Consider the following 12,577-nt stretch of genomic DNA (forward strand, 5'->3'; position numbering starts at 1 on the left):
AGCATCGCCTGCCACTTGCATATTGAGAAACTGCTCAGACTATTCACCGAGTCTTCACAGAAGTATGGCGAACGTAATTTATTTCTATCTTTAGCACACTTTTATAGGGTCTGACAGGGTCCACGGGCTTAGCATATTACTATTGGTTAATACATATGGTTTACATTCTTTCCCCAATACACAAAGCTATTGTTTTTCTTTCATTCTCGCTGCTTCAGGAGAGTTTCAAGGACACTACCTTTAATATCATCACTTATACCAAAGGCTGGCTTGTGCAGACAGGCTTTTACTAAAATATCATGCTTTTACTCTGTTAACATGTTTTACTACAATTCCCTGTTTCTCTTTTTGCACAAGCCAGGCTTTAGATGCAATTTGTTTTACACTTTTACAGAGACAAGATAATATACAACTTAAAACTACTATCTTTATTAATACTATAAGTAAAATTTGTCCTCCCTTCAGCACAAGAGACTTAAATCATCCAGCAATGCCCTAGGTGGCCAACCAACTTCCAATGAGGTCACTATCTTCTTTCAGGGCATGTAACCCATTCTGTAGCTGTTTTAGTTGTTTGTGGATTGAAACTGAATGGTCAGTAAGGTTTGTGGGTTTTCAAGCAAGGCAGGCACCCTGGCCAGCGTCAGCACGGTGGCTATCTCCAGCCACGCAGACCATATCCCACAGCATCAATGTGATGGATGGCGTAAATGGTGATTTATTGCAGGGGAATTTGACATTTTATAGCCTAGGGTCATTGTGTTACTCCCATCTGCTTACATCATCGTTAGGTGCTATTGGCTAATTGCAGGAGACTTTACTATCCTAACAGAGAGGGGTCTGCTAACTTTCCATAACATCCCGAAATCTTCAGATCGCCAGGCCTTAAACTACAACATATTCCCCTCTCTCTATGAATAATTAATTTGCTAAAATATAAGGTCTATTAGTCTTAAAAATGGATAATATAAAATTAAGTAAAATATAAGATACATTATACTTAACTAAAAAGCTAAAAGCTTATAAAATAAATACTACAATTTTCATTGGTAAATATAAAGCACATGCAGTAACTAAGTATATTTTAAAGCATCTGTTGCCTTTCTATAAACAAAATGTTAACTTTTTCTAGTCGGCTCTTAACAAAGGACACAAGCTTATTTAAAATACATGGTCCAAAGATCAGCACAAGTAAAATCATCACAACTGGTCCAATCAGGGTAGACACCAGGGTGGTTAGCCGTGGAGACTGGTCGAACCAGGATTGGAACCAGCTTTGCTGAGCTTCTCTCTCTGCTTTTCGTTGAGACAGCCTGTCTCGTAGCTCTGCCATGGTGTCTCTCACTACTCCGGTGTGGTCTGCGTAGAAGCAGCACTCCTCTTTCAGGGCAATGCAGAGGCCTCCGTGCTGCATGAATAGAAGGTCGAGACCTCGCCTGTTCTGCAAAACAACTTCAGAGTGAGGAGACTGATTTTTCTAAAAAGGATATGGATTTCTCAATTCTCTGTAGATCTTCATCTACAGTCATTTGTAGCTGAGAGAGACTCTGACTCTGGGTTACCAGGGCGGAGACACCCGTGGCTGCTCCGGTTGCTCCCAAGACAAGCAGCATTGCTATTGACAGTCCTGTCAGCAGCTCCCTTTTCTGAAGGCGGCCTGCTCGCTCAAGGTACTGGTTCACTTCTTTTTTGGAGTGGTATAGGACCCTGGGGATGATAACAGCTAATACACAAAAGTCAACAGAGGAGTTAAAGCTTTGGGTATAAATGCAAGGGCTTAGCCCACTGCTTCAGGTGTTATAACTATAAACAGCATAATTACTATAAGCAGCTTACTATGTAAATGACACTATACTTACAAACTCACAGCTAAAACTTTAACGTTTAATGAACTTTCAAAGATGCTTACACTACCTCTTGAAAGGGGAATACTTATACTTTATACTAACATAACAATGACTACACAGGCTAAACACTTTACCTTAAACTATTATCTAACTATTTTTAACATACGTGCTCTGGTATATATGTAGTCTAAGTGTGAAAGCAATTTGCTAAAAAGATAAACACACAACTACAATTTGCTTTATATATAGTTAGATGGAGTCTCTACTCTTCTTAAATCTTCTATAAAATTTCTCTAACACGATTCAGTCCTGGAATGTTCACTGCTCTCGTGATGTCAGCTGGCAGTTGATTGGTGACTGAGGGCTTTGATGTTCAAGTTGTCCTTCACATCCTTCTAAATCTTAAAACAAAGGATACCTGAAAAATTGGTAGAGACACAACATCATAATAACAACATAAAATTTCTGTTGGCAACTGTGTGTAGTGTTCAGACACAACTGTGTCTTGACAGGTCCACTTTTGATCCATGTCTAGAGTTCCAAGGCTGTGTGGTGACTTCTCTGTTCACTGGATCTCGTGTGTTCAGAGGCAGACAGTCTGGTCAGATGGACAGGTGACCTTTCTGAACCTGCCAACAAAACACAGGCACTTCTCTCCTTGAAGTTAATGAATTACACTAATCAAATTGCTTTTAGGACATCAATTTCCCCCGTTCTCTTAAAAAAAAAATAAAAATGAGATGTATTTCTGTTCAACATTAACACAAAACCTTATACACAATTAGTAAAAACCTATAGCAGTTGAAAATCAATTAAATCATAAACATTATTAATAGCATATGTAATATAAAACTATCATTAATTATTAAAACACTGTACCAGCATCCCATAATTAATAAACAAACAAAAACAAAAAATCAGTGAAGGATTGGATAATCATCTCCGGAAATGATTCTCCAAGCTCACTTCAAAATTGATCCAGTTGTCATATTAATAGGGTCAAATTGTTGAGTCAAAAAGTGACTCAAATACTGATTTGGTACAAAAAACATCTGGATCTGCTAGCAAACATTCTGTCCAGGTAAAGTCAAGACTTGGCCAGGGCCTTAGGCTTTAAACTGGAAAGATGCCTCTTAACATATTTCTAAAACAAGATTCTCAATAGTAGCAGTTATGAGATGCTTACAGCACAGCAAACTGTTAAAATGCATTTGTACAAAGCAAATAATTAAAAACCTTAGGTACCAGACTAATTAAATCATTCAGCAGTTGGTTTAATCTGAAGCTTCTTCTATGGCAGCTGTTCTTCAGCAATGGTACATCTTAAAATTTTGGAAACACTGAAAAATAAGAAAGCTATAACAAACGAAACTGCAAAAATTGCAACAACTCAATAGAACTCTCAATGAAGTCAAAGGTGTTATAGACTATTCACTTCTGTCCACGAGCAGGTGTTCATCAGTGTTCTATCACAGCTCTTTCAGTTGTAGCTGTCTTCATATCTCTAAAAAAAATAACTATACTTTGCAATTTAAACGTCTTCAATAAAACATAAAACAATTTAAATTAAACAACATTTAAACTTAACAATAATTATTTATGACAAAAGGAAATTACAAAACTTAACTTTAATACAATTTATAAAGCTTTTAATTTTTGAATTGTCCAATTAAAATTCTCTCTTTTTTATCCCTCTCCGAAATGTCCAGCTTTCTGTTGTTTCTCTTTTGTTTTGTTGCTTTGCTTTCGGCGGTTTTATTGAAGTTGCTGTTACTTGTTTCATCAGTGGTTGTCATGGCGACAGCGTTCCTGGCTGCTGTGTGCTGCCGTGTGTATGTTTTGCTAAACCCGTCCGCGCCGGGCTAGTTTTAAATCTGAGAAAAAACTCTAAAAACTACAACTGCATAAACTCATAATTACTTAAAACACAAAATTAACTCCAAAAGGGTATATAAACACATTTTAAAAACTCAATAAATCATGACTTTGTAGCAAACTGGGTGTTATTCTGTCGCTTCTTCTTAGAGAGGGAGCGGGGGGGATGTTCTTGTTTATCTCTATTGTTTCCTCTTCTGAGGACTCGGGCTCCGGGCTCCAACCATTCGTCGCTTGTGTCTCGGTCAGAGTCAGAGCTCGACTGGCTGGGCACTTCCTGTTTTCCGTGCCTTTTTCTTGGGCTCTGGCCCCGCCTGCCACCCCTGTGGGCGGGCCGTTCCCTCCCTCCTGGTTCTCCACGCCTTTCGTTCCACCCTCCACTCCGCCTTTTACCCCGCCTTTCCCTCCGCCTTCTGCTCCCCCCTCCTCCCTTTGCATTCCAATCTCTGTGCCTCTGTACCCATCCCCGCATCTTATCTCTTTTACTTCAGTTTCTCTTTCTTCTTCACATTCCTTTTCTCTCCCATCCCCCCGACTACGTTCCTCTTTCAATGCCAGCCTTTTTTCTTTGTTTTCACTTAAGATACTTCTTTCTCGCTATATGTCTTTTTGCTCAGCACCATTTTTAAGTCTTTGGGGGGATGTTTCTCCCCTTACTGTTTTTGCTACATTTCTGGCTTCTTCTGTTAAATTTTTCCAAAAATCTCTTGCTTTCTGTTGCCCCTCTGAGGGCAGCTCAGGGTTTGGGGTGACCAAGAGACAGTCTTTTGCTGCCATCCAGGTTTCTTGCTTTTGTCTAGCTTTTTTCAAGGCCTTAACGACCTTACCCCATGACTTAAGATGTTTTATATTACCAGAATCTACAGTTTCATTAGCCAGAGCTCTGGTACATTTCTCCCACACCTCAGGGTGAAGAATGTCCACTGGCTGCTCTATAACTCCCATTTGTAAAAGCTGTGTAAGAGCAAGCATAAAATCCTTAGATTTACAATCTATCTCCCACTGCTTATATAATTCAGATACGACCGTTATCAATGATTCCATCTTCCTTCTGGGCCCAGGATTTCTCTCGCCAGGATCAGTCCAGCTATCTTGGCCACTGCTCAGTGGTCCAGGGTATCCTTGCTTTCTGGGTTTCTTGTCACGTTTCTTCCCACTTTTCCTCCCGGGTTTCGGCACCATTTGTGTATTTTCAAGCAAGGCAGGCACCCTGGCCAGCGTCAGCACGGTGGCTATCTCCAGCCACGCGGACCATATCCCACAGCATCAATGTGATGGATGGCGTAAATGGCGATTTATTGCAGGGGAATTTGACATTTTATAGCCTAGGGTCATTGTGTTACTCCCATCTGCTTACATCATCGTTAGGTGCTATTGGCTAATTGCAGGAGACTTTACTATCCTAACAGAGAGGGGGGTCTGCTAACTTTCCGTAACATCCCGAAATCTTCAGATTGCCAGGACTTAAACTACAACAAAGGTTCAAACAGCACATGCTTTCAAACTCTTCACAACTATGTCCTTGTGCTAAGTGCAAGAGATCAATTGCAGTTTGATTTCACAATACGGTGTGGCGTACACCACTCACAGCAGCTGAAAGTTCACTTAACATTGTTGATGTTAAGTTCAGTTCTTTCCTGGTCTAACAAGCTAGCCTTTTTAGAGTTGACAAGGTTTTAGCAGCAGCTGCTCCTGGAATAAAAAAGGAGGCTAGCCATATTATACCAGACCCCAAAAGTCTGGGTCTCTAACATCATCACATTGAAATTCATTTAGGTTTCACTTTGACCATTTGATGATTTTTATTTTACCAGCTATATTTAACAATTGGTGTAAGTTTGGATGGAACAAAGTAAGTTTCCCAAGATAACAGGGTCCTCCGTGTGGACTAGCAGGAATTCTATTCCATACTCTATCTCCACAAATTAAGAATATTGAACTAGGTAATCACCTTGGTGATCGTCCTGTGAGATTGCACCATGAATAAAAAGTTTTGCTTTCGGTGTTAGCAAAAAGATCAACTATAGGGTTAACTGTAGCTCAGTGTTGCATCACTTTGTTGGAGTGGTTTTTTGTCGGGGGCTCAAACATTATCCATCCACCTGAGGTATTGGTGGAGCCTAACAAATTCAATTCTTCTGGGGGCCCTATGGTAACATTGAGAATTTCAATAATTTTTGCTTGTCAGCAGGCTTCAAGTTGTCTTGACGTGAAGCCATAACATTGCCAATTGATTCAGCTGAGTTTCATTGCTAACTAAACTTTTAAATGCTTGAGGATCCCATTCGGGGACTCCTATGGAGAGAGGTGCGAAAAGGATCTCCAGGTGTGGCTAGGCTTAGACACATTGATTTTTGGCCTGTGAAGTGTGCCAGAATGACCCATATGTTCTGTCGCTTTTGGATGTTAGTTAGCAGACAGTTGGGCAGGACTATACACAACACAATTATTATGAGCAGTTTGTTCCACACAAATGACACCATACTTTCAGAATTACAGCTAATCAGGCTTTTTTTAATTTGCTGAATGAATTCCTTTAAGGTTTAAAGTTAAATGAACTTTCAAATATGCTCACTTTAACTCTTGAAGGGGGAATACTTATACTTTATACTAATATATTTTCTAAAATAATTAATAACGTACAAATAACAATTATCACAGAAGCTAAACTCTTTATCTTAAACTATAATCTAACTACTTTTAACACATTTGCTCTGGTATTTATGCAATCTAAGTGTGAAAGCAATTTGCTTAAAGTGTAAAATACAGTTACAGTTTACTTTTATATATAGTCAAATGGAGTTTCTATACTCTTTTAGATCTTCTACATAATTCTTCTCACGAACAATCATTTAACGCAATTCAGTCTTGGAACATCTGCTGCTCTGGTGACGTCAGCTGGCAACCAATCAGTGACTGACTGAGGGCATTGATGTTCAGAGATTTGTCGTGACTTCTCCGTTCCCTGGATCTCATGTTTTCAGAGGCAGACAGTCTGGTCAGATGAATAGGTGACCTTTTTGAACCTGTCAACAAAACACAGACACTTCTCAAAATTAATAAATAATTTTGAATTAGCTGTGGTACACTTAATTGTAAATTTAGATTATATGATTTTTCTAAATCTTTGATGTAAATATTTCATCATTGTGGTCCAAATTTCTAATGCACATATTACACTAATCAAATGCTTTTAGGGCATCAATTCCCCTCTTTTTTTTAAAAAAAATAAATAAAATGAGATGTACTTCTGTCATACACATCAATATTGACACAAAACCATATACACATTGAATAAAAACCTACAGTAGTTAAAAATTAATCAAATAATAAACATTATTAATAGCATATGTAATATAGAACTACCACTAACCACTAAAACACTGCACCAGCATCTCATAGTCTGTAAACAAACAAACAAAAAAAATCAGTGAAGGATTGGATAACCACCTCCGGAAATGATTCTCCAAGCCCACTTCAAAATCGATCCAGCTGTCATATTAATAGGGTCAAATTGCTAAGTCAAAAAGTGACTCAAATACTGATTTGGTACAGAAAATATCTGGATCTGTTGGCAAAAATTCTGTCCAGATGTCATGGTTTTAAAGCATTAGCTAAAAAAATCACTAGAAAATTTACTCATTTCTTGCTTTGAGATATGGATTAGAAGAGCAAAACAGGCTTAAAACTTAAAAGGAACAAAGAAAGTTTATTAACAAAAATACTAACCTCAAACACTTTTTAAAAAGTGGCTTTTTGAACTTTCAAAGAATCACAATAATTTCTCTAGTAAAACTCTAAAAAAAACCTCCAACTACATAAATTCATAATTACTTAAAACACAAGATTAACTCTAAAAGGGTATATAAAAACATTTTAAAAAACAGTGAATCATGACTTTTTAACAAACTGGGTACTATCCCAGCACTTTTTCTTGGAGAGGGAGCGGGGGGGGTGAACTGCCCACTTTGCTGCTGCTCTGATGCAGTTATCTTTCTTCACATCCCCCGCATACTCTCACAGAAAGGAAAAACTGAGAGAAAACAAACCTAACAAAGTTAACTTCAACAAATGCAGTTCTTTCAATATTTCTCTCATTGTTCGCAGATAGAGGAAAAAGGGCACAATTTTATAAAAACAGACAATGTTACACAAAAAGACTCTCAGGGCCAGGTGGTAGCAATGGTGATCATTGCAACTTATTAACTTTTAATTACAGTGAAGAATTTCGAACTAGATACCATACAGTTAGCGATTTTTGGCTATTTTGTCTCTCTTTGAAGTTGTCTGAGCCATCTGTTTCTGCTCAACTGTTTCTGTAAATGCTGATATTTGTCCAGCGTGGCCTTGGAGCTTCTTCTGCATTGCGTCTGCCATGGGGGGTGCTTTTGTTCCCTGCACACGCTCCAATGTTTCCCCCATGCCCCCCTGGTTCAGGTGGAAACGAATCCAAATCCGGCTTCTCTTCAAAAGTAGTTAATATCTTGTCCCTGTATGTCCACAATCAATTTAGAAACATTGAACATCTTATGTTCTTCTCTCTGGCTCTTCCCTCCTCTGTCCAAGGGTGGCATGGACAGGTGTAGTGGTTTAGATTTGCCAGTTTCGTTTCCCGGCCAATGCACCAAATAAATGTCATGGTTTTAAAGTAGCAACTAAAAAATTACTAGAAAACTTACTTATTTCTTGCCGTGAGATATGGATTAGAACAAGAGCAAAACAGGCTTAAAACTTAAAAGGAATAAAGAAAGTTTATTAACAGAACTACAAGAATAAGAAAACCAGAATAACTTCCAGAAAACCTCTTTCTCTCCCACTACCCAACCATTCTCTTGTTCACATGACAACATAGAGACAAAAAACTTGGAACTTTGGTGTTTAAAACAGTCCCAATTCCTGTTAGAATCTTTTCATCAGTCTTTGCAGAGAAACAGAAGTCTTCTGCTAATCTATGGAGTTTTTCACAAGAAAACTATTTCTGTTATAGCTTTCTATTTCTCTGATGCCAGCTGCCCAGAAATCCTGTCATCAGTTCTCTCCTCCCATTTCACATCACTCTGAGGTGTGTTATGGGTCAATGAGTCTAGGGATGTCATTTTTAAGGATGAGTTATTCAAAGGCAAAAGTTCTCTTCATCTGCTTTTGTGAGCCTCTCTGGAAACAGAAGTTTTCTTTTTGCCTTTTAAAAGCCACAAATCTTCACCTATTATTTCTCTCCCTCTGTTCCAGCATCTCAGTGTCACAACTACTTCACCATTTGCTCAAAATCCACACTTTGAAACACTCCATTCTTCCCAATATACTCTGTCATGAATTAAAGGAGTTTTTTTCAGAACACTGTTGTCCATCTCCATAGCTTTAACAGAAAAACATTTCCACTTATTAAAGCATCTCCTTATTTTCTCTTCCCCCTCTAAATTTAATTATTTTCTTCATTGTTTTTGATGGGTTTATGGTTGATCACTCCCTCTCTCTCTCTGGGGAAAAAAGGATTAATCTGCAAGTCTCATCCAGGTAGTAAAAGAGTTAAAATGTTGCTTAAGCTGCAGATGTTCATGGTGTCAGGTTTCAGTTCAGCAGCAGAAACTGCAAACCAAGTCAGGCCAGCTGGCTCTGTTTCTCCCCCCCTTGCCCTCCGCGGCCTTGTCCGGCCTGGTGGGGGGGAGGGGGGGGGGGAAGGAGGCCGATCTGGAGCCCTGTTACCTGTTCAAAAGCCGGAAACCAAAGAGAACAAGAAATTCCCGGTCTTAAGTCTTAAGGTAGGTATTCACAAGTTGATCTCAATTTTCAGTGGTCCGAATCACTGCCAGTTCGCAGAAATGGCTAGTAATTGGTCAGGAGAAAAAACTCCCATCAGCCTCCAGCAGCTTCAACTTCCCTAGCTCCGAAAGCAAATATCAAAGGTGCAGAACTCAATATATATAAAGTCACCCCAGGACAACAGGAATGTTCGCCCAGCAGTGGGAGGTAAAGACAGCTGCTGCTGCTGAGAATTACGGCGCTCGCAGCCTGAGCATATCTCGCTTTCCTGGTTCTTAAGGTATTAATTACAATCTGCCAAGTTGGACCGAGAGACAGTGTCCTTGCTTTTCCCTGTAATCCTTCTCTTCCACAACAAATCTCCTATGTCTTTCCATTCTTCCACTGCAAAAGGCAGCAGAGGGACCTGGAGGCGCCTGCGCTTATTATCTCTAGCCCATAAAACGAGCTTTCCAAGGTCCGTATCCTTGACTGCTTAGCTTCGTTTAACAATAATGTTTAGAAGCAGTTTCCCTGCTGCCGCAAACTCATCCATGGCGGCAGCCCCTGGGTGGGCGGAGGGTAGCGACCCCTCCTCAACTCCTCTGCTCTCTGCTTCCCCCAGCTGCCCGCGACCCCGTCCTCCCACGCACAGGCTAGCCTACCCAGTACTGATTGGCGTCTGCTTCTCTCCACGCATAGATCCGCTCCACCAGCCTGCATCCGCGTCTCTCTCTGCATGAACCTGACGAATCCCCCTGCCCGCAAAGGGTCCCTGATCGGAGCACCAGATATTGAGAAACTGCTCAGACTATTCACCGAGTCTTCACAGAAGTATAGCGAACGTCATTTATTTCTATCTTTAGCACACTTTTATAGGGTCTGACAGGGTCTGCAGGCTTAGCAAGATACTATTGGTTAATACATATGGCTTACATTCTTTCCCCAATACACAAGGCTATTGTTTTTCTTTCATTCTCGCTGCTTCAGGAGAGTTTCAAGGACACTACCTTTAATATCATCACTTATACCAAAGGCTGGCTTGTGCAGACAGGCTTTTACTAAAATATCATGCTTTTACTTTGTTAAAATGTTTTACTGCACTTGCATTTCAATTTGCTATCTGACTACTGATTGTAGTCGGTTAATAAAGAAGATATATGGTTCCTGGGCACCCTGACAAATGGCAGCAAATCCTGGCTCTAGTATTTTTGTATCAGGTACTTTCCTTAGAGCATGCAGTGCAATAGTTTTGCTTTGGTCCCAAGCCTGAGGTTATAATTGCAGCTGGGCATGGGCAGTGGCATACATGCCAGTCCTTGAGAGCTGGGGTGCCATGATATTAAGTGGCAGATTTTGATTGCCATTATTCAATGCCTGCATTTGAGCCAAATCTCCAAATTACATCCACCACAGAGTATTGCCCCCCCGCCATTAAAACTGTTTTCAAAAGAGATTTCCAGTCCAGCAGTAGCATGACATGAGATTCAGCTATATTATCTATTAAATTCACAGTAAAGGAGGAATGTAAGCTATTTTCCTTCACTGATTTCCTTAGTTCTTTAACCATTTCATAGGACAACTGTTCATGATGTGGATTTTGATTGTGATATATTACAGGCATAACTTGTAAGACTTCACTATCTCCCTCTTGTAATGCCCTTCTGCGACAGCTATGTATGAACCTTTCTGGCTCAGGTTCAGTGGGTAGCATGTCCTCATCATCTTTAACAAGGTGAGACATGGCATAGGGAGGAAGATGAATGGGTGAAAGGGTTGCAGCTGCCTTTCAGCATGCTGTCTGTAATATTTCTTCCATGCTTGGAGTGGTGGCTGCCATAACGTGTATTGGGGTCAGAGGAGAGTATAAATCTGGTTCTTGGTCAGGATCAACCAGCCCCAGATCAAACGGATCTTGGTGTGCCAGATCATTCTCCTCAGGAGGAGAGGATAGTAGCTTGTCTGAGGGGACATGGTCCACTGTCACCCTGAAAACTAAAGCCTTCTGATAATGTTTTCATAGTTCTAGTTACTTTCCCATGGAAGTTCTATAAACATAAGTTGCTTATCATATTCCTTCTAAGAAACATCTTTTGATGGACATTTTGCATGGCCATTGTGCTTGGGAAGGTGGTAACTTAATTATCCAATCCCTGGTCATTGTTGGGAATCTATAAATACTGGAGTCAGAGAATAAAGGTTGGTTTTTTCCTGTTCTGACACTGAGAAGCATTCGTGTGAATCATTTTGTGTCCTTTAGCAACAGTCCACTTCCTTAAATTGTTGCAAGGAAGAATAGATGACACATCAAGTCACAATGTCATTGGGGTGAACGTCATGGTGAGTAACCTGATGAGTTTGTAAGCATTCCCCAACTTTTTGCCAATAACTAAGTTCATAAGAACCATCAGGGGGGTACCAGGGGAAGTTTTGTCAAATCCATGAGTAAGGATATGAGTTTCTGAGGTATTACTTTAAATCCTTGCTCCCTGGAAATGCGCAACAGAGTCTTTATGGAGTCTTTGACATTTGGTTGCGCTTTGCCCCATAATTAAAGTGCTGACCAGCTGCTTGCTTTTTGGCTAACCTGGTTCTATAGCCATGATGAGAGGAGCTCCTCAGTGATCTTGCAGACCCAACATGGTGGTTTGGCTGGTGTGTATTACAGGACTTGTCGTTCTAATTGGGAATGGCGGGAAAGAACGACATGGACTCTCAAGGGAGTCAGAACAGGAGAAATCTCCTAGTTTATTGCTTTTGGTTTGTTATATAGATTAGTTCGTGGAAAGTACAGAAAGGAAACTCTTATTGGTTAGTAAATCACTACATCACCATCATTGGTCAGTGGGGTTCACCACCCCCTGACTTTCTCCTGCAAGGAAAACAAGGAATAGAAAACAACACCTGCAAGGCTGTTTTGTGTCCCTGAGGATTGTTTTGATTCCTCCTTAAAACTTCCCAGGCTGGACTTGAGAAAGCTATGCGGCCTGTAATTTGTACAGGCACTGTGGTTCAGATTTAGCATCCATAATTCACCCCTTTTGTTAGAAAAAATAAAAAGGCAGTGTTTGTCACGTCCTGCTGGGCCCTTGCAGGAGAGAGAACAAACACAGCAC

At 40.2% G+C, this 12,577-nt stretch overlaps 1 long non-coding RNA gene across 1 annotated transcript; it reads right to left on the reverse strand.

The window, feature by feature from the left end:
- Window positions 1–4,994: 4,994 nt before the first annotated feature.
- Window positions 4,995–10,342, reverse strand: LOC148183451 (uncharacterized). The gene is made up of 2 exons (XR_015773613.1): window positions 10,127–10,342; window positions 4,995–6,748 (listed from the first exon to the last, which is right to left on the reverse strand). It is a non-coding gene; the product is annotated as an uncharacterized LOC148183451 (long non-coding RNA).
- Between the last annotated feature and the right edge of the window lie 2,235 nt (window positions 10,343–12,577).

Source organism: Pseudopodoces humilis, chromosome 12 (genome assembly GCF_049639895.1).
Source record: "Pseudopodoces humilis isolate 2021_Gansu_Grassland_sample_001 chromosome 12, ASM4963989v1, whole genome shotgun sequence".
NCBI classification, from domain to species: Eukaryota; Metazoa; Chordata; class Aves; order Passeriformes; family Paridae; genus Pseudopodoces; species Pseudopodoces humilis.